Source organism: Gekko japonicus, unplaced genomic scaffold (genome assembly GCF_001447785.1).
Source record: "Gekko japonicus isolate JY-2015 unplaced genomic scaffold, Gekko_japonicus_V1.1 scaffold6619, whole genome shotgun sequence".
Classification (NCBI taxonomy): domain Eukaryota; kingdom Metazoa; phylum Chordata; class Lepidosauria; order Squamata; family Gekkonidae; genus Gekko; species Gekko japonicus.
The window spans coordinates 1-23,972 of NW_015174452.1; the positions used below are offsets into that span (position 1 = coordinate 1).

Below are 23,972 nucleotides of genomic sequence, written 5' to 3' on the forward strand. Positions count from 1 at the left end.
GGTAAGTTCCACTTGGCAACCCTAGCTCTATGCACATGGGAGGCAGACCAATAAGGAATCAGTGAGTCCTTTCTTCCCTTCCTACTGGCTCTCAGTTGGTCAGACAGGCAGAGAAATGGAATGTGATGTGTCTCATTACCTTAAATGTCATACACATGAGCTCCTGACATAGAGAGATCTAGCAGCCTGTAGCTATGTATACAGACTACTTTAACTCGGAACGTATACAGTTTACGCACTAGGGGTCTGCAGATTACAAGAGTATGTACCCATTCAGAACAATGGGGCACAGCACTCTTAATGGCACAGGACCCAGCCTTGTGGAGAGGTGGCTCAGTGCATAAATCTGCCTGAGCGCAAGAAGTGATGAATAGCTACAATATATTGTTGCCTCTTTCCTGTTGTATTAAACAGAGGATATCAACTATATTGTTTTTCAGGGTGTAATTCTGCAGGACCTCACATTCAACAAGAATATGGAACATCTGCATCTCCTGCACAAGCTTGTTCTCTCTGTCATGCACGACTGTGTTCTTGCCTTTCTGAGGGGCCTGAGGAAGAACAACCTTGTGGCTGCTTCTAGAGGAACCATGGGACTGCCTGCCTTGGAAGAAATTAGGGTTGCCAACCTCCAGGTGTTGGTTGGGAGTTCTTCCGGAATTACAACTGATCTGCAGACATCACAGATTAGTTCCCTTGGAGAAAACGGCCTGACTCTATGATATACCAGAAAGTCTAGAAGCAATGGGAGTTCTTCCCCAAGTGCTACCCCCAAATCTCCAGGAACTTCCCAAGCCAGAGCTGGCAACCCTAGAAGAAATGGTCTGGCCGTGGTGACGTAGAGAAGAAGAGATTGGATTTATACCCCACCCTTCACTTGGAGTCTCAGAGCAGCTTACAATCTCCTTCCCTTCCTCTCCCCACAACAGACACCCTGTGAGGTAGGTGGGGCTGAGAGAGCTCTTTCGAGAACTGCTTTTGAGAGAACAGCTCTGAGAGAATCTATAACTGACCCAAGGTCATCCAGCTGACTGCGTGTGGAGGGAAACAAACCCAGTTCGAATCAAACCCAGTCGATGCTCCTAACCACTACACCAAATGCCTAGTAGCACAGTGAAAGAACGACAGCAATCCAGCAAGGGAGGGGTGATCTCTGTTGGGGGTCCCATAGAGCTCTGAGCAGGCTAGCTTCAGGCTATACATGACTGCACCTTTTAGGATAAAGAATGGAACTGCTTTGCTGATCAGTCTCCTTTTAGATCTGGATTTGCTTTTAAGAGCTTCTGTGAGCTAAACCATTTTTTAGTAGTGCATATATTATAAGCTCACCAAAGCACCATCTGGAGAAGGCCTGGACAACGCAATCTGCCAAACAGTTAAGATGACAAACCTGTCATAATGCTATTCACATTGATGGGTCTTATTCATGAGCACACATATGTTAGTTAAGAAGCTGGTGAACGAGGTCAGAAGAGGGGAAATGCATTGGCAAGATTTCACCCAGGAAAACAGAATGGGGCTAGCATCAACTGATATTTAAATTAAAAGCCTCGATGCATATGATGAGCTGTAAAGACACAGAGCGGCGTTGTCCCCCCCCCATCTGCTTGGAGGGAAAGACAGGAAGAAAAGAAAAAAAAGGAAACACTAAGAAACATTGTTCATGCGTAAAGGCCATATTCATATCAAACAGAATTTAACGGAGTCATGTTCTATATATAATTAGCAAAATGTCTATCATGATGACAGCACTCACAGAGTGGGAAGGGGCCATACAGGCCATCTAGTCCAACCCCCTGCTCAATGCAGGATCAGCCTAGAGCATCCCTGACAAGTGTTTGTCCAGCCGCTGCTTGAAGACTGCCACTGAGGGGGAGCTCACCACCTCCCCAGGCCCTTGATTCCACTGCTGAACTTCTCTTAGAATCATAGAATTGTAGAGTTGGAAGGGACCTCCAGGGTCATCTAGTCCAACCCCCTGCACAATGCAGAAAATTCACAAATACCTCCCCACACACCCTCAGTGACCCCTGTTCCATGCCCAAAAGATGACAAAAAAACCTCCAGGATCCCTGCCCAAACTGGCCTGGACGAAAATTGCTTCCTGTGACCCCAAAGTGGCGATCAGCATTTCCCTGGGCATATAAGAAAGGGCCACAAGAACTAAGTTTTTATGCAACCCTTCCTGCCCTCACTCTCATGATCTGCCCAAGTTCACAGAATCAGCACTGCTGTCAGATGGTCATCTAGCCCAGCAGCTCCCATGGAAGCCTGTTCCACTGAGGAACTTCTCTAACTCTCAGGAAGTTCTTCCTAATGTTTAGCTGAAAACTCTTTTGATTTAATTTCAACCCTTTGGTTCTGGTCCGACCTTTTAAATTTAAACTGATTATTGTGAGTCCTATCCTCTGCTGCCAACAGGAACAGCTCCCTACCCTCCTCTAGTGACAGCCTTTCATATATTTAGAGAGAGCAATCATGTCCCTCCTCTTAACCTCCTCTTCTCCAGACTGAACATTCCCAACTCCTTCAGCCTTTCTGGGTAGGGCTTGGTCTCTGAGCCCCTGATCGTCACTCTCTTTTGCACCCACTCCATTCTGTCCACATCCTTTCTGAAATGAGGCCTCCAGAACTGCACACAGTACTCCAGGTGCGGCCTGACCAATGCAATGTATAGCAGAACGATGACATCTTGTCATTTGGTTGTCATGCCTCTGTTGACACACCCCAAGGCTGCATTAGCACTTTTTGTCACCGCATCACACTGCCTGCATCACACTGACTTAAATATTTAGCATGTGGAAGAGCAGCATAGAATTGGGGTAAGAGAGTGTAAGTGGGGTAAGAGACTGTATGAGGGTATTCTATGCCCTCACTGAACTGCTGATAGGCCACCAAGGCCTGGAGATAGTATTGTTGTTGTGGTTGTTGCTGTTGCGCTCACCAAACATATCCCATGAGTACAGCAGTTTACTTTTCCCACAGGAGAAAATAATAAACATTTACTTATATCGGAGAAAGTTTAAAAAGTGCACCAGGACCACCAGACAGTTTCCCCCCATCATTTCTGGTCCAGGTTGGTGCCCATTCCTTTTGTCCTATAACAGGTATCACTTATAACTGAATCTGACCTTGTTTACATTGCCCCTGAATGTGTATGTAAAAATCTTGGGTTCTGTTTCTTTGTCATACTAATATATACAGAGAGAAACCTATTTGGAAGAATGCGTCAATGTGGGAGTGAACACCAGGCAACACAGAGGAGCATTTGACTTCAAAATGTACAAATAATTACATTTTGTAAAATATTAATTGCATATCTAAAATATTAAAATCTTACCCTCTCTCTCTCTCTCTTATTAATCAGGCCCATTTCCAACAGTAACATTTGCAGCCTTCTTCCAGCTTACGTGGCTTAAGCCAGAATTGCTAAATCTACCCTGTGACTGTTAAAGTTACTGTCATGTCACCCTGACCGGGATAGCCCAGGCAAGCCCAATCTCATCAGATCTCAGAAGCTAAGCAGGGTCGACTCTGGCAAGTACTTGGATGGGAGACTTCCTTGGAATACCAGAGGTGGGAGGCGGGGGCAGGCTTTATTCAGCCACCTCTCTGAATATCCCCCAGGCTCCCAGTAGGGGTCAGTCACCAGAGGTCGCCATGATTTCCAGGTGCACATGCACACACACATATAAAAAAATACCACCACCACCACCCCCAAATAGAAAGTTACAGTCATGTCTGGAGGAAGGCTTCAAAGAATTACTGAGCACAGAGGCTGGCTACTCCCCGGTAATATATAAAATAATCTAGATCACAAGCTGTGAAACAGTCAAAAGTAAGTAACTGTTCAGGCAGAAGAAGAATTTAAGCTGAGCCAAATTTTTGTGTCTTAAACATTCAAGGTTAAAACGAGTGTGTTCATTGAAGGGGAATGCTTCATCAAACAGCTAAACAGCATGAAAACTGAAAATAGTTTTTCTTTCCTGATTCTTATCCAGGAAGCTAGGAGGAATTATGCAAAAGCTGTTTTTTAAGGCTCCTGGGAACTCTGCAATCCCTGAACTATGCTTTCATGGCACTTGTCAGGGAGGCTAAAAGGCTTCAAAAGCAAAGAAGCTGTATAATCCTCGAGTTTATTAAAGGAAGATCAGGAATGTTCTTGAAACAAAATGACTAAAAAAATTAGGCAGAATCCCATTTTATGAGCTCTTCCCCCAGCCCACGTGACTGAAAACAACCTTGGCTTAGCTGGATCTGAGGCCCTTTCTACAGTCATTTGGGCAAGGAAGAAGGATCACAAAGAACATGGAACACTATTCTGCCTGAGCTTCAGCCCAGTCTAGTTGGTGAGCTTCCCTGAGCTTGACCAACCAAACTGGAGAACTGCAAAGCTCCTTTGCCCCAGGGCCCAGAAACGTTCCCGAGCAGCACTCTGTGGATTAGCTCAGGGACTTCGGAAACCGTAAAAATAGCTTTTACATTCTTCTGCCTATCTTCCAGGAGGTGGGCAACAACTAGAGAGCATTCTGAATGACAAGCAAAAGTCCTATATGAGAAAGATGCTTTTTGACAATAACTGAAGTAGAAACAAAACCTTTTAAAATGTTTCAGCTGGGTTTTAATTATAGCTTGCTTAGACAGAACAGTATTCCCTATTTTGCTGAAGGCAAATTATGTTCGAAGACAGTGCATGTGTTCCCTTGGAACGTCAAGCTGGCTTTTAGTAACATGTTTGCCCCTGGAAATTAAGAGGTCATTAAGAGTTTGTACACATCCAAATCTATAGAACAGTTTAGGGCACCAGTAATTCTGTAATTTAGACTGACTATGGTATTTTGTGTATAACAATAAGAAAAAAGGATGAGAAGTCTCAAGAACAGGAGACAACAGTTCTAATCTACTCTACTTCTGTATTATTGAAACTTGTTTTGGAGAAGGACTTCATGTGTCTTTGGCACCCTCATCAAAATTCTAATCAGCTACTACATACAGTTGGCAGGTCCTACCCATGTGTTGAAGGAGTGCTAGTAGATCCTTATAGTATTTTTTGCAATTTCAGAAGACTGGCCTTTGAAACTTGGAAAATGACTTACATTTATTTCTGATTATAGCTCTAATTGTCCCCAAAATAGCTGAGCTTCTTTTCAAATCAATTAGTATTTTGCCCCCTCCAAGTCTTAGAGTAGGGAACCACATGTCTGTTGGTGAGACTGGGACTTCGTATCTTCCTGTTCTAGTTTAGACTTTTGTCAAAATCTCAAAACTCTAAAAAGCTGAAGAACCACCATGCATACAGAGTAAATATTAACATCACAGAAATACATGCAATTACACAGCACTGCACACCACAAAATGCTACAATATTTAGTGTTCCAAGGATTATTTTACCTACTTGTCAATAGAGCCCACCATGTAGTAAACCATTGGAAACCAACAGATTGCATCCAGAAAATGCATATCTGGCCTGAGCAGCGGATGGGTCACAAAGTGAAAGACAACATCACAACAATTATATGGAAGCCACAGCTATCAATGCTAATTAGTTTAAAGGTAGTTTTGAGCCACCTTAGAAAAAGAGCATTCATTCTTTACGCTAATGCAAGGAACCGCTTATAAGTCATAATAATTGAAAGCAGTAGTTTTGCTCAAGGGAAAAAACAGCATCAAATATGTGTACATACTGAACAAAAGTGTCTAAAACAGAAGCCTTACAGTTCTGTCCGATACAAAATAGCTTCCTTAGTGTCAGTTTACTGGTAAATATGGGTGCCTACTACATATAGCCCCAGCTGCATAAGAACCTCTTTTACTTTATGAGTTGGAATCAAGTTTGGTGTCCCACTAGGGATGTGCTTATTTGAGGGGAAAGATCCACATAAACTATGACGTAGTTTACTTAAGAGAGTATGAGGAAAATGATACTTGACAAATTATGTGATAGAGTCAGGTTGGAAGACGTGTTGGTCCGAAGCAGAAGAACACAGTTTGAGTCCAGTGGCACTTTCAAGTCCAACAAAGTTTTATTCAAGATATAAGCTTTCGTGTGCTCTGTTGGTCTTTAAGTCTTAAAAGTGACACTGGACTCAAACTTTGTTCTATGTGATAGAGAAAAGATGAGCCTCAATAACAAAAAGCAGTGCAAGCACCAGAGGGCGCTGTTGTTCCAAATTCCAGTGCAGCCAGAAATTTGCGAAGGTAAAGTACAAAGGCTGTTTTAGTGACAGTTTATACAACATGGTTTCTAGATAGCAGGCCTAGGAAAAGTTTTACCTCAAAACCATAGATTTAAGATCTTTTGCCATTAAAGGCTGGCAGTCCTATGCTACAGCTCACAAAGGCAGGAAACATATTAACATCAAGGTGGTCGTCCTGTGGAGGACAACTTCTTCTATTCCTGATTCAGTTCTGAAAGCAAAACTTTTGTAATACTGTTAAAGGGATTTTTATCAACCAGGAGAAAGCACTGCCTGTCACAGGAAGCCACCTCCTGTCTACACACCTTTCTCCCTGTTTGTTTAAACTGCATTTTGCTCACTTAAAACAGGGGTCCCCACCCTTTTCAGGCCTCTGAATACTGACAAAGGGTGGTGGGTGCAGCCACAAAATGGCTGCTGCAGGAGGCAGAGCCAACCACAAAATATGAGGGAGTGAGCTTATGCATAATTCTAACAGTAACTTAGATTCTTTAACAGAATACCTTTTAAAATGAACACACTCACTAATGCAGTGAAGATCCTTGTGTTGTGGTAGCAGCTGTTTCTGAAGCTTTTAAAAATCTCCACAGCCAATCAGAATCCCTGCTCAGCAAGAGCCCCACATGATCCCATCCACTTTCTAAAAACTCTTGGCGGGCACCAGGAAAGGTGTCAGTGGGGGCCACAGCACTCACAGGCACCACATTGGAGACCCAGACTTAAATTACTTATTTAAATTGTTTGGGTATTTTTTGGTAAGCTGCTTTGGTTCCCCCTTGGGGGAGAACAATAGGATATAAAATGGTTGAAACAAATTATGAAGCAACTCCACTCTACTTCAAGGGCATACCATTTAGACTACCTGGTGGGTTTTGTTTGTTATAAATTTGCAAAATGCAAATGCAAAAAAAGCAAGTTGCAAGGCTAGTCTATCTTTGGTATACATAATCTGTGGGAAAGACCATTTTACTCAAGGGAAAAAATAGCATCAAATATGTGTACATACCAAACAAAAGTGTCTAAAAAAGAACTGTTACAGTTCTGTCAGGTACAAAATAGCTTCCTCACTGTCAGTTTACGGATAAATATGGCTGCCTAATACACGTAGCCACAACTGCATAAGAACCTCTTTTACTTGTTGAGTTGGAATCAAGTTTTGTGTCCCACTAGGGATGTGCTTATTTGAGGGGAAAGATCCACATAAATTAATATGTCATTTAATATCTTATAATACCCATTAGGACATTTAATATCTTATAATAAAATAACATTTAATATTTTATAATACCCAGCAGTAATACAACATGCTTATGCAGTGTGGCAAAAATGCTTCATGCTAGTGGCTATGTTTCTAAGGCAGTTGGATTTATCTTTAAAATAAATCTTGTATGTTCTTTCTTTCTGAGCATCTTCAGAGACTTGATGTCACAATGCTTCCAACTTATTCCTTTAATATAATTAGTTGACAATGGAAGCAATTTGAAGTAGGTCTACTCAGAAGTATGTCCCATTTTATTCAATGGGGCTTACTTCCAGAAAAAAGTGTCCTTAGAACTGCAGGCACATGTCCTGTACACTTATGTGTGATTTAAAAAAAACAGTTTAAAAAATCCACTTACGGATTATCCAGTAATAAGACTATTGGATTGAGCTCTTTCTTTGGTCTGTAATAAGCCCTGAGAGGAACTATGAAGTTGTAGAGGCCATTCCCAGCAGTCTCTGCAGCAACAATAATGATTTTGTTTTTGAATCCATAGGCTTTTGCGTCTTCATAATAGTTATGCTGGCACCCCTAAAAACAGCAAATATAGACAGAAATACTGGTCTCCATTCACAGTCATTCAAATTAACTTCAAAGTATAAATGCTGCATCCTGAAATTTCTGATATGAGGCATGAACAATTTTCAAATTTCTAACAGCTCAACATACATATATGGGTATATGTGTGCATATATATATATGCTCCAACTAGGGTGCTGGTAGGTTTCCCCATCCTATCACTTGTGGCCCAAGTTAGGGAAGAAAGGTTCCTAGAACCACAACAAATGTAAAACCGCCCAGAGACCCCCTAGGGGTTAGGGCGGTATAGCAAATGTAAAGTTAAATTATATATATGAGTTTAAAACATTATACATTTTGTGACCTGAATGACTGGTATGACTTTGGCTTTTCATTGTTTTGTAAGCTGCTGTGGAATCCAAGAGAGATGGAATGGCAGAATAAAATATGATAAATAAATTACACGTTTAATCATAACTGAGCCTTCATTTTATGTAAATGAGAGTTCTATCATTCATCAAGATCCAACAGACTCACAATGGAACACCATAGTCCCAAGCCTTGTCAATATTTGGAGGGAAATTCTCCTTTGTCCAAAATTCCACAGTAGAGGTTGAATTTACTGCTGTCTTCAGGACAACATATGTTTTAGTTTAATTAGACTATCTTCCTGCTTCATGAAGAGCCAAAGCCACAAATGCTCCTAAATATATAACCACGATCAAACATTATTAATGTACAGAAAATAAACAAATAATTTGTGTATCATACAAGCTTTGCATACATCTATATGAAATAAGAGCGGGTTTACCTTATCTAACCTTAAACAGCAAAATGGCACTTTTTCATGAAGCAAATGGCAAAAGGTGGGAGAACTTCCTATATACGGGGAGTAAGGGGGATAGCCTTTCAGATACCTAAAACAGGGAAGAATCCATCCTTATTAACATAGTCAGTTATGAGCAACCATATAACGTTTTGTCATACCCTTACCTGCAGAAATATTTCATGGCTTTATAATCTACTTCACTTGGCATAGGAGTACCAGAAAGCAACTTGGACAACTCTTGTCTTTCTTTAACAGCCTTGAAGGTGTTACCATGTCGGATGGCACTGCCTCTCTGGTCACACTGTCCTGCCCCTCTTGCTCCTACCTTCTTCATGGTACATTCCAATCCCTCCAGAGCTTCTATCTGTCTCCTTTCCCTTCAGACCCATACAATAGAAATACTCAGTATTTAAGATCAGTATGAATCTGCATTCTTTACATGGATCATCTCAGCTTGTCTGCTCTACTTGACTGCTTGCAACTTGACTTCTTGCATATCTCCTTTTGGTTCAAATGTGCCATTTTGGCTTAATCCTGCAAAGACTTGTCTCCTCCCAAATGAGGCTCATTCTACTAACACTTATCATGCTCTCAACAGCAGAAGTGATTGTTATATTGAAAAAGATACACAATGAGTCTAGTGGACTAGGTGGTTCCTCCTCCCCAGCTTTTAATTGATACCACACTGTATAAATGCATCATTAAACCATTTGACCTGGAGTTTCCCCCCATAATATAGGAGTATGCAAAAAAAGACATTTTTTGGCTTAGAGTATATTGGACCCCAAAAATATCAGTATTCCTGATATTCCTGAATACCAAATACTGGTATAGTACTTGTATTCAGAGTTTTCGGGTTTCTGAATTTTTCCGTTCCAATATTCCCTATGCGGACATTTTCAGGCGGCATGCCGAAAATACCCTGGGACAAAAAGGGGGGGGGAGAATGAACCTTTTGGCTTATATAATAGTACAGTACAATCATATAAAATATAATACAAGAAGGACCAGAAAAAACCTTTTCCAAAATGAAACCACTAGGCACAGAATAAAAGTACAAATGAGGCCTCCAAAGATGCAATCACATGCCAAGTGGTGTTTCACTGGTAATAATTTCTGGTCCAAAAAGTGCCTTCCTATGATTGGTTAGCCAAAGTGTCCACAGTAGAATTGTCCTTAATATGTTCCTCACTGTGTTTGACCTCTGAAGAAGGCCTATGCAGGTTGAAACACGTCAGGTCAAGTCTATTAGCCCTTGTGTGTTAGATTCTGATATTTTTACATGAGATGTGATTGGGCCCTTATATATTTTTAAATTCTTTGTTAATAAATACATGTATATGTACATGTATATATATAAAGCTTTTATTGTTGGCCCTCTTTACTATTTGACTAACCTTTTCAGGTTCTGGATGCCAAATACCAATAAAATATTTTTGGGGTATATATTCAGTTCAGCTTTATCCAAATGTACACCCCTACCACAATTTGCTTCCAGTTTTAGAATGTATATATAGTAAACTATACTAAGGTGCAGAATTTTTATGTTGCGTTTCTTGACTGTTCTAGAACTCTGGCATATATCCTGAAGAAAGTTGACACCAGTGTCAGATTAAAATTTTACTGTTCTCCATCAGAGGCAGGTAATTTTTCTTCCCCAATTTCATGTCTCTTTAAACATACAACCTTAATTATGTGACATGAACATACTCTAGGCCATTAGAAACTTCTTCATCTGAGGGAGTTGTTTCATCCTCTGACTGGTCACTTAAGAGGTCACAGGTATGAAGTGCTGAAGAATCAGCAACCTCCAAAACAGGTGCTATGCTAGGCCTTCGGACTTCTTTTCCAGCCTCTGAAGGAAGTGTCAGGGTAGCCCCACTGGAAGATCTGCATCCTGTATCTTGCAAATCTATAGCCACAGTACCTGGGGGGAAATACAGAGAAGACTCCAAAACATTAGCATTTGCAAATGAAACAGAACACCAGCATGTTTAATTCAGTCATTAAGGTACATCTTTATGCAGAATCAGGTCTCCTACTGAATTTTATACAGTGACTATGGGGGCTGCGGTGGCTGAACTGCAGGCTGGGTGAGCTCCTGTCTCTAGTTCCAGCTCCTGCCAACCTAGCAGTTCGAAAGCAAGAAATTGCAAGTAGATAAATAGGGACCACTTCGGTGGGAAGGTAACAGCGTTCCGTGCGCCTTGGTGTTTAGTCATGCCGGCCACATGACCACGGAAACGTCTTCGGACAGCGCTGGCTCTTCGGCTTTGAAACGGAGATGAGCACCGCAACCCTAGAGTCGGATTCGACTGGTGAAACGGAGATGAGCACCGCAACCCTAGAGTCGAATTCGACTGGCTTTCGAGCAAGGGAACCTTTACCTTTATGGGGGTTACTCCTTTTCCCACCAGCTCATGCTTCATGCTGCATTTTAAAACATCTTCTATCTACCCCTGGTCACTTTACAGGAAATCAGTAGGATTGGAACCTCACACTGATACATTTAAATTGTACCCAAATTTAAATTTACCAAAATTTAATTAAAAACTTGGAAAACTCATCATTAGTAGGTGCGGTGTCACTAACCTAGAGAACTAAGGTGGCCAGTGGTCTTGGCAATGTGGTCCTGTTGCTTGCATATAACAGCCACAGAGTGAGATGAATAAACACTGTACAATCCCAAGATGCTCAACAGAGGTTGTGCAATAGTGCTAAGAAGGTACCAACCATTTATCATAGCAGTCTCAGCAATGGGAAAAGGGTGGTTCTTCATTTCCTTTACTGCTTTTTCTTAAATTTCATTATAGCTAGGGATGAGCAAATATTCCCTCTTCCATTTCTTTTTATATTTGTTCATAATTTTGTCAACAATTTCAGTCTCTGTGACTGGTTTAGTAGATTCTTTTATATTTTATGCATATATTGTGCAGTTTTTATATTCCATTAATACAGTTACATGTATAGAGTACTTTTGATGCATAAATATGTTGCGCAAAATATGTGGCAAGACAGTGAAATGGCATAGAAATAAAGAGTTACAGCTTCAATTTGCAGAAGGAACAAGTTAAATTGAAACAATGAATTTCTAGTCCAAACAGCAGAGATGAGTATTCATCCCTAACCAAAGCCTATTGATCTCAGAGAGATATAACTGGATAACTGTTTTTTCCTTACTACTTACTATTACTTATTTATTTATTTGGATAATTTGTTTGCTGCCTCTTGTGACCAGCACATGGTGGCTTACAACAATAAAAAAAAAAACCTTATAGCAAAAACAATTTTAAAAAAAGCAGAATAATAAAAACATAAAAGAACAATCCAGTTAGTAATTAAAAAAAAACAACTAGTAAAGACAACTACTAAAAGCCTGGGTAAAGAAAAATGTTTTTGCCTGGTACTCCTAAAGGAATGGAAAGTAGGTTCCAAGTGAGCCTCAAAGGGGAGAAGATTGCTAAGGTGCTCACATCACTATTGCTGCACCCACAAATGGTTGGCTATTTCACTACCATTGTGGTGTAGAACTCATTCACAACTGGATTTCCCTGTGTGGACAAGGCACTTCAAGGAAAGAACAACTGCTATACTGCAGCAATAGTGCAACATTCAATGCTACATGAATTTTGCCTATTGGCAATGACTGCCAAGACTGAACAAGACTAATCAAGATGGATATTCCTTCTCCATTTTACAGATGGGTAATAATTTAGATATTGTCAGTATTGTTACAGGGAAGAGAAATAACTGGGCTTAGGATTCATTTTGTGTTACACTGAAGCCAAGCATGGTGTGTCAGATGAAGACCTGGGAAACCCAGATTCAAATCACCATTCAGCCAGAAAGCACACTGGGTGAACTTGGGCCAAGCTGATAGAAAAACAATCCCCATTCCTTAATGTAGGATTCAATTCAAAGCTACTTTATGCACAGACCATTAATTTAAAACATGTTTAAAGTAATCTAGCAAATAATGAGGCTGACCCCTCCAATTTTTGAATATATGCACTGCACCATACAGTAAATTTTTAAAGGGGAAAAAAACACCAAAAACACATGGCTAGAAAATGGAGTGTTTTTACCAGAAAAAAAATTAGGGAATTTTATATATATCATCAGTTTCATAGAACATCAAAATGTTTCCAGCTAGTTTTTAATTTCTGATATTTAATATTATAATATTTGTGTAGATCCATCTACTGCATATCATAATAAAACAGCACCACTTTGCTTTCACTTACCCATGCTGGCGATTATGCTGTGCACTGGCAACCGTGAAGGGCCGTGATAGAAGGATCTGGATGGGTGAGTCTTCCGATGCTGCTCTTGCTTCTTAAATGCCGAATTTTCTTCTTTTGTTATGTTGATATAGAAGCATATGTCTGAAGGGCTCATAATATAACGAGGACCTGGGTTCAGCAAAATGTTTTTGTTGTCTTCCCTCCTAACACCGATTAAACAGACACCAAACCTTAATTTAAAAACAATTTTTTAAAAAGAATTAGAATGTGGTGAACGAGACTTGAATTAATTGCAAGACAGTGCATGTTCAAATCTCTATTTTATGCATATCTCCATCTTATATCAAAGTCTCAAGATCAGTAATGAAACACATGAAAATATAAAATACATGACGCCAATTCAACACCCGATTACTTAAGCCCATTTACAAAATGCAAAGGCCAAGGCTTAATATCCATCATTACCGATCAGCAACTAGAGATGCATCTCTCTTAAAATTAGCAACTGATTAAAAATTTATGCTCTTGATGTTAGAAAAAAATCAAACTGTGGCATAAATTATTACATAGACCTGGTGTAGATATGTATGGGACTGGTGAGAACCTTCAAATGGTGGACAAATACCTGCAATGCTCTCCTCTCCATCATGCAAATAAGGTAATGTAGGATTCAGGTATTTCAAAATATGCACAGTTTTAAGGGGCTCAAAACAGGCAGTCTCATTGAATGTTTACATTACATTGGATTTCATCTGAGGCGGGAAGGGGAGAAACATGCTGAACCAGGCTGTGGAATCCTAGATGCATTTAGACTAGCAGGGTTGTTTTCTAAATAAGTTGCTGTTGGTTTTTAGGCATGATAAATTGGCATTACCATGGATAGAGTGCAATTCATACTACATAGTAGGACCAGGCAGACATTTGGGCTCTTTTCCAGTCAGATCCGCAGAGAGGTGGGACTAGGGGGACAAAATTCTGGAGACTATGGTCAACCACGGAGCTGGGTAAGTCGTATCATTTGTTTTCTTAGAATACTTGGGCTGGATTTGGGTCGGGTGAGGGGAGCCCAGAGAGAATCCTTGGAGGGTGGGGTGGGGACTGTTGCATCTCTCAGCCATCCGGTTTCCAATGCATTTGTGATCCTTAGTAAACCTGTATAAGATTTTTTTCCAGATTGGTTTGGACAAAGTCTCTTTCATGGCCAATTGATTTTCACATTTGCCATCATTATTAGGTTCTCTTTCCTTTTATTTAAAGGGTGATTTCCCCCCAGTTTTTTAAACCTGGCTATTTCATGATCCATCTCAAAATATGGTGGTGAAAAAAAGAGGAAAATTAAAAACAAAGATAATCCTTAACTCCAGAAGGAGAAAGAACTTATGTAGAGGAAACATGCATGGACAGCAAGGGTCAGAAATGAAAAGAAAATGCGGAAAAGAACATTGGTCAGGAGTTGGACACATTTTCTAGTATGTAAGATCACCCTCAACACATTTGAGATATTAGAAGATGAGGAGGAGGAGATTAGATTTATTCCTCGCTCTTTACTCGGGGTCTCGGAGAGGTTTACAAACTCCTTTCCCTTCCCCTCCCTACAACAGATTCCCTGTGAGGTAGGTGGGGCTGAGAGAGCTCTTTCAAGAACTGCCCTTTCAAGGACAGCTCTGATAGAACTATGGCTTGCCCAAGGTCATCCAGCAGCTGCAAGTGGAGGACTGGGGAAACTAGTATACTGAATTGGACTTAGATAGTTATAAGAAGTTCTGATTTCTCAAAAGACACTCTTTAAGAGAATGAAGCTATACTGTGAGAAACTGTTTAGTATATAAAAACGGTGCCATTATTGCTGAATGGAAATCTGGCATTTTCTTTATTACAGAGTATTCTTAAATTTGTTTATTAACAACATAAAATAGTAGTATTCTTATTTTCTTTTGAAATAATACTATTTTTTTATATACGGTTTATCTTATAGATGGAAAAAAACCAAATATCATAATTGTGTATCCAAAGTAAATGGCCTGTTCTTAAAATATGTTCTTCTCAGGATGCATTTAGGCAACTATTTACTCTTGGATATCTTATCACTGGCAGCATGTTATCACTTGATAGGACAGTCATCTATATCATTTTGCCAAGGATGAAGAGAATTTTACCACAGAAATCCAGAGTTCTTTTTAAATTAAGAGAATGATAAATTGGATCCCTCTAGAATGCTTCTGCTCAAAATGTTTATGGTCAAAACCATTAGCAATATCATATATAAATGAAAGACTTTCTCTCCTTTCTGAATTTTGTTGTGTTTCCCAGCCCCTTTGTATGAGCGGTAGTCACCAGGAGATGACTTCAAAACCAATATTCAGTGTTTGGGAACTGGCTATAGAACTGGTAGGGAAATTGAAAAACAAAGGAAAACGAGTCTTACAAAAAATTATGCTACTACTGCGCAGCCACAGCCACACCTCACATGTCTAGGAATAAGGGGTAGGCCTTCCAGATCAGACATTGGTTCCATAAAGTCTGCATTCTGATACTTAAAGGAAAACGAGTCTTACAAAAATTTATGCTACTACTGCGCAACCACAGCCACACCTCACATGTCTAGGAGTAAGGGGTACTAGGCCTTCCAGATCAGACACTGGTTCCATAAAGTCTGCATTCTGATACTTTTGTCTAAAAATGCACCCAGTGGGATGGATGAGAGAGTCCAGGAAATTCAACTGGAATTCTTGATTGAGGACAACAAGGCTGTTTTAACTCTTTGCTTGTGGGTTCAAAAAAGTCTGGATCAGCAATGTGACAGGTACCCCACCAGCTGCAATACAGGCTTATTTCAACTGGCCGTGCAGCCCTGTGTATTCCCAATGGACCAAAGCAAGGGTTGCTGAAAGGAAGTCATGTTAAATCCCCCTGTTAGGAATGAAACATACTTTTTGTGTGCATGGAAAGATGCAGATCTGAAACTCTTTATCATATTCAGCAAAAAACACACTCTCCTCCAGGTTAATGTGATACACTTCATTACCAGAGCATCTGCCGTACATTTTCTGCCACTGTTCTGGTGATTGTTGGCCCTCCCTGAAAGAGAGATAGAAAAAGCATTGTTCCAATGTGCAGACCGAAAGTGGATGCCTGATATGATAGAGGCCTCACCTCCACTCCCTGTTCTCCTCTAGCCTCTAACTGGGACAAGAACTCTCTCATGAGCTGTTATCTGTCCTGACCAGAAAAACTTGCAGGCAGCTATCAAGGCAGAATTTTTGTCACACACCATGTTTTTTTCCCTCCCCCTCTGGCGTAGGCCCCACCAAGCCATAACATCTACTGCTTAACCTTTTCACATTACTTTATTATGAAACTTCTGCACGCATCATAGGAAGTTCCTCCTAGCAAAGTTCACAAGAGGACAAGTATAAACAGAAAACTGTCTGTGATGAGGAATGAATATCAAACAGCTTTAAATGTAACAATACAGCATTTTTTCCTTTCTTGTGTTAATTACTATCTCTTTGATAAAGAAATTGCTAGACTTTCATGGGCTCCCAAATCCTTTATTTACTTGACTGAGCACATTCATGCTAATGAAGTTTCTTCATCATTCAACAGTGGCAGCAGAGCTGCTTTCCCATTTTGTTTCTCTTAACAGATTCCAATGAAGGGAGCACCATTAATACCCTGGCATTTGTCAGCCTTGATGTGCCACTGTGTTTCTTCCACCTTGGGGGATACTAAATTGCCACACAAAAGGCTAAACACCTCTGTGGGTAAATGTCAATGTTTTATTTGAATTCACAATGGCTATTCCCCCCCCCCCCCCCCCCTTTGAACTTCTAAATGTTCTTAATTAGATACAGCATTTACCTCAACACAGCAATTCACACTCTAATACAAAAAACAAAGAATCGCAGTAACTATTTGACATGGGATTACTACCTCCTTCCCCTCCCCGCAAGCTTCTGTGCCTTTAAAAAGCGCATGGCTGGCAGATATCCAACAGGCACAGCTTTTCTTACAGCTTCCAGGCCTGTCTCCCTGGCGAGCCACCCAAGCAACTGCTTGTGGGAGTACAAACAGGAGGCTGCAGATTTACTGTGGTAGCTCAGCTCACTCTTGGCCATTATTTGTTTGGGAAGTGATAGGCATTGCCTCCTCAAACTGCACTGCTGCTGGCAGGGTCTAAGCGAAGACCCTGTGCCAATGCTGGAGGGTCTCGTTCTGAACTTCGAGGGTGAGGGCAAAAGAGGAAACAAGGAATGTATCTTGCTTGGGGCACAAAATACCTTGAATCAGCACTGATCACTGCAACCCTATGGTTGAAAAAGCTGGCAGCTTTCCCATTTTATTTATTTATTTCATTTATGTCCTACCTTTCTCCCCAATGGGAACCCAAAGTAGCTTACAGGGTTCTCCTCTCCTCCACTTTATCCTCACAACAACCCTCTGAGGAAGGTGAGGCTGAGAGTGTGTGACTAGCCCAAGGTCGCCCAACAAGACTCCATGGCAGAGCAGTAATTTGAATCTGGGTCTCTCAGATCCTAGTCTCCTTAACCACGATATCATACTGGATATTAAAAGCAGAACAACTTGCCAGCTTTTTGAATATTCAGATTCTTAATGGCAAGAGGAATGTGGTGGTGGAAAGTGCTAGCAAGTCTCAGCTGACTTATGGCAACTCTGTGGGGTTTTCAAGGCAAGAAACATTCAGAGCTGGTTTGCCACTGCCTGCCTCCGTATCACAACCCTGGGATTCCTTGGAGGTCTCCCATCCAAATACTAGCCAGGGCCAACCCTACTTAGTTTCCAAGATCTAACAAGATTGGGCGAGCCTGGGCATTCCAGGTAAGGTATCAAGAGGAATGTACAGAATTTAATTTTTTTCCCCACCACTCAGTATCTGATATGTTTTTCACAAATACAACAGTGATACAAATTGAAAATAACTGATTTAAATGAAGTATTGTGATGGAGACTAAGGACATTTCTTGGCCAGTTTCCTATGAAGTGTATCCAGAAACAGAAGGGACATAAATGGAATAAGGCAGCAGATGCAAAAGGATGGAAGGAAGACATAGGAAAAGATGTCATGTGATAAATCAGGTAGCCTATGAAATACCATAACTCAACATAATGATTCAATGTTCCCTCTAAACTGTGGAGTCTTGTGAGCAAAAATTCTACTTTGTGAGCTACTGGCATTAAAGTTGTGACCCAGTGACCTGGCTACTGCATACATTAGTTTGCTCTGGAACCATTCTTCCTGAGATAAGACAAAAATGTGTGAGTTGGAGGCTAAAAAACCATGAGCTCGCTCATACTAACTCAGTTTAGAGGGAACACTGTCTATGATAGGTCAATAAATAAGGCTCCCATTGCCTGCTACCTATGGGCAAACTCCCACTGATGCTCCCCTGTCCCCTCTGGTGCTCAACTGAGTAGTGAGGGGGAAATGGGGGGAGAGAATGTTGACAGTCTTCCAAACCTCTATAGTTTTTATCATAGACATTGGATGAAATTCTAGAGCTTTGGGCTATCACTTCTGAGTTCCAATCAGAAGTGACGTTGGCACATCACTGACATCTTTTCCCCATGTCTCACCCTACCCCCAAAGTCTCCCAGGGGTTCCACACATGTATCTGGCAACCTTAACAATAAACCAGCCTTTCTGATGGGCTAAGCATTTAGAAGGAATACCACTATACTAATATGCCAGTGCAGCCAAACAGTTCATATTTATGTAGGAAGGTGTTTGCTCACAGGTACTAAATATTTCCATTCTGCTGGAACAGAGAAAGGAAAGGTCACTGATAGCCACTTGTTCTTAAATGCACAATGTCACATCCTGATGTCATTGTATATAGGTTACAGCACAGTTTTATTATTATACTTACTGCCCTCTTGACGTATGAACTAACAGAGTGATGAGCGTAGATGTAGCTGGGCAAATACAGTTTAAAGCTAGCATTGCATATTTGAATTCCTCCTCACATACAACATGATCTGCAATAAAAAGAAGAGCTCTATTTAAGGCAGAAAAGCAAACTGGTGGCCCATGGCTGGATTTTGCTCCTAAGGCCCCCAGAGTGACCACAAAAGGTCTTACCAAATGTGGATCAAGTTACACTAAAACGTATGCCCTGAGGTTCATTTGTAAAGAAAGATAACATCCAGTGTTTGTTGCTTGCATGGTTAGAGACAATATTCTTCCTTATCCCCAAGTTGACAGTTAAGACAGAATGAAAAGTTATAAATATGGATAAACTAAATGTACTAATGCAAGGTAAAGACGATGATGTACATATGAAGAGATGGTCGAGGGTTTATAAATGGATGAAAGGCAATGTGGAATGATAGACTCGAACAGTAGTATAATATAAGATATGTATGACGTATGATGTTTCTTTATTGTTAAAACCAATTAAAACCTTTTTTTAAAAAAATGAAGAAGCATAACTGAATAAGTAAATTTAAACCTGGCTTAAACATAAAATCAGCCACCATTAGCATTTTTCCCTATTCACAACTATGGCTTGGCATGAGAAGAAATTCCTTTCTAGGTGCAAAATATGTTAAGGGTATGGTCTACTTCGTCCACAGAGTCAGCTGCTGTGGGAACAGAGCTCCCATAAGGCTCAATAGAGCATTTGCTCATGATCAGTTAATTAGTCCTGTTTTCCTATCCCTTCCATGCTCATTGTTATTACTGCTCCATCCTTTCTTCCTTCATCCAGGGACCAGTCTTTTGTGCTTGTGCTACTCTGGAAGGTACAAGTACATTGAAGGCATTTTATGATAAATGGATTTACTTCTACTGCTACAGCAGCACTTCAGTACTTCCTTGAATTATTCATATATTTACAATATTTCTCACATCTTTAAGCCCAATCGGGACCACCAGAGCTGTAGAAAAACATATCATAAAATCAGTTAAGCCAAGCTAAACAAAAAGTCTTCACCCACTGATAGAAAACAGTTATAGAGGGGAATAGATGAAATTCCACAATCTTGGTACCATGACCAAGAGGCTGTCTCGCAGGTTGCAACCCATCTAACCTCAGAAGACAGGGGAAACTAAAGGAGGGCATCAGAAGATGAACGTAGTGGTTGGGTACGTTCATATGGAAACAGGTGGTCCTTTAAGGTATGCTAGGTCAAGATTATATAAAGCTCTAAAGGGCAACACCAGTACCTTGAAATTAGCCAGAAAACAAATTGTGAGATAAGCCAGTGAAGATGGACCAAGACTGGAGTGATATGGTCTTTATGGAATACTCCAGCCAACACCCTGGCTGCAGCATTCTGTACCAGTTGAAGGTTCCAAATACTTTTCCAGGCAGCCTCATTGCAGTAATCTAATCTAGATGTTACCAGGGCATGGCACTTACTTTGTTGGAAGGAGAAGAGGAGACCCCCTCCTCCAAAAGTATCAAGCGATTTTAACCTTGGCTTTTATTTACCTTATTTATTTACTTCATTTATGCCCCACCTTTCTCCCCAAAAGTGGCATGCATCATTCTGCTCTGCTCCATTTTGTCCTTTAAACCTCTGAGAGTGAAACTTAATTCAGAGTCAGGTTTATTGCTCATAGCCAAAGGGCATTACAATCATAACATAAAAGGTACTGTCGGTTAAAAAAAAAGATCCAAACATCATACAGAATTTAAAAGAACAAGAACTGAGCAAACCTCAAAGCATAAGACATTATGGTTAAGAGAAATATAAAAAAACAATCCCCCCCCAATAAAACAAGCTAAACCATGATGAGCCTGAGCAATTTACCGTCTGGTCAGCTGTAGTTTTAGCTCAAATTTGCTTAGCTGCCAATGCACAGAGTGAGACCATGTGAGTTATGGATGAACCTATATTGGATCATATGTGAATTATTTTCTCCGCCACTGAGCTTAATTTAAATGGGTTAAAATAGCTGTGAGAAATTTATATCTAGGTTAACAGTAAAGAAGGCAACACAAAACATAACTCTCTAGTTCTAAAGTTCCACAGAAACACAACCACAAAGCCATAGGTACTTGGGTATACTGGCCAATTAGCATGATTGTTGGCATGGTCTGAAAATGGATAATCATAAAAGCTAATCAAAGTTTATATAATTAAATCATGGTCAGCTAGCTATTACAATGCCTTATACCGTCAAGAACATCAGTGTCTCTCTTTATACCAGGATTTAAAACAAACAAAAATATTCAGAGAGCTTTCTCCTGTATGGATTTATATAAATCATTCAAAAAAAGTTCTCTCAAGTGCTACAAGGAAGTGCTTCATGAATTTCAAAGGCAGAGAAATGAAGCTTCTGACTGATATTACTCTATTATTAAATAAAGGGGGCAGCTACTTTTGGGTGTGATATGATTAACTTGGTTACATGGGAGGATGAGAGTTGGTCTGTTATAAAAAATCTCAACTTCAGTTCAATATACTCTCCACAACACTCCCGTGGCAAGTGCTCCTTCCCACAACCATTACGTTTATTAGTTATTACCAATTCCGGTCATACTGTGAATGTCTCTACCTTTGTGGGCAATTGCTACTGACATGGAACAATCCTTGGAATAAGATAAGAAGTGGTAAGAGATTCTATAATTAGAGGGGGAGGAAGAACTCACCACAGAGATACCAGTGAGTCTAGAATGTAGCCCAGTCCTACCTGATATCCAGATCTAAACAACTGCCCAGCAGGTCATAATGATGTTAATTTCCATCTCATCTATTACCTAACTAGTTAAATCACCTTAAAGGTACACTTTTAAAAAATGCAATATGTGAAGTGGCTCTTATTCTCACGGAAAGAAAACTATGGAGGCATTTACGAGCTTTTTTGAGGATAAAGTCTTGTCGCTCTGCCATGACTTAACTGCGAACATTGATACAGTATGTGAACTGGAGGTCATTGGCCACCTTTGGATTCAGTATTTGAGAACTTCAGCTTGATCTCCCAGTCTAATATCAACAGGATCCTGCATGCTGTTAGGCCAACCTCATGCCTCTTGGACCCGTGACCTTCATAACTGGTGAAAGCCAACAGTGAGAGAATATGCCCCCCTGGCATACATTATCAATCTGTCGTGGAGTCAGAGATCTATCCAGTGGGGTTGAAAGAAGCTATGGTGGTGGTGCTCTTGAAACAACCATCTTTGGATCCTACTGATCATTCCAATTACCACCTGGTTTTGAATTGATCCGATCTGGGTAAGGTAATTGAGAGACTGGTAGTCAAACAGTTCCAGGGTTTCCTGGATGACACATCAGCACTGGACCCATTCCAGAGACGGTGCTGGTTGCCCTTACAGATAATCTACACAGACGGCTTGACCAAGGTGGGTCAGCACTGCTGTTGTTACTAGATCTCACAACAGCATTCAACAGTGGGTTGCTGACATGAGAGTTCGTGGGGTAGCCTTGAAACGGTTTACTTAATTTCACCTGGGTCAGGGATAGAGGCTGGTGCTTGGGGAAACCCTTAACATGTGGGGTCCCTCAGGGGGCAATCCTCTCCCTGATATTATTTAATATCTATATGCACCCCATCACCCAGCTGATGCAGAGGTTTGGGCTGGGTCTGTATCTGCTAATTGGTGGCTGCTCAGACACTGCCCCACAAAATTTGGCTGAGGATCTAGAGGCTGTGGTGGGATGGTTGAAGAAGAATCAACTGAAACTGAATCCCATCAAGAAAGAGGTTCTGTGGCTAGGGGGAGTCAGGGATGGGGCACCAACTTCCTACCCTTGACGATGCATCATTAACACTGGCACAGATCATTAGCAGTTTGCACATGGTCTTGGACACCTCCTTATCTATGGAGGCCCATATAAGGAGGTGTCCAAGACCATACGCAAACTGCTGATGGAGGCCCAGATCACAAATGTTGCCAAGCTGGCATTTTTCATCTGCGACAACTGGCCCCCTTCCTGTCTCACCCTTACCTGGCCACAGTAATCTATGCAACAGTCACCTCGAGACTGGATTACTGTAATTCTCTTTATGCTGGCCTGCCCTTGAGACTGATCTGGAAACTCCAACTGATCTAGAATGTGGCAGCACGAATCCTGATGGGAACGCCACAGACAGCACATATTCAACCTGTCCTGCATCAACTGCACTAGCTTTCAGTGTTACTGGGTCAAGTTCAAGGTTTTGGTACTGACCTTCAAGGCCTTAAGTGGCCTGAGACCTACTTACCTCTGGGACCGCCTCCTTCGGTATGTCTCTTGAAGAGCGTTACACTCTGCCAAGAACTTACTGGTGATCCCCAGCTTAAAAGATATCTGGCTGTCCATGACCAGGGCCAGGGCCTTTTCAGCCCTGGCTCCTACCAGGTGGAACTCTCTGCCAAATAACACATATATCAGGCCTTTTGGTTGAGGACAGCGAAGGGTACCATCTTGGCTGGCACTTCCTCTCTCATTCCCTCCCTCCCTCCCCCTCTTCTAGCTATGTTTCCCTACCTCTTTTACGAAACAGCGACATGGTCTAGAATCCAATAACACCATCTATGAATTGTTTTATTTACACTTTTTAATTGTTGGGAACTGTTTTTATCTTGAAGTATTTTATCATTGTTGTTCATTGTTGTTCATTGTTGTTCAGTTCTGGTCACCACACCTTAAAAAGGATATTATAGCTTTGAAAAAAGTGCAGAAAAGGGCAACTCGAATGATAAAAGGATGAGTAAAAAAACTCCTTCTATGAGTGGAAGTGTACCTTTGTATATAACTCAATGAGATTAGTTCTGATTTCACTGGGCTGAAATTTCACAAGGTAACTTTTTTATGAATTTAGTACCTGAGTCATAGAAGTCAAAATATTAAATGCAAATATTCCTGCAAACTGGTTTGTTGACTGCCACAACAGTGACATTTGTGCCTCTAGAGTTCAGCATAATTTCTCCTCTAGATTACCTCATGCTTAC

General features: G+C 40.8%; 1 pseudogene; it reads right to left on the minus strand.

Annotated features, from left to right (window-relative positions):
• Window positions 1–7,812: 7,812 nt before the first annotated feature.
• Window positions 7,813–23,530, minus strand: LOC107121485 (annotated as a pseudogene).
• Between the last annotated feature and the right edge of the window lie 442 nt (window positions 23,531–23,972).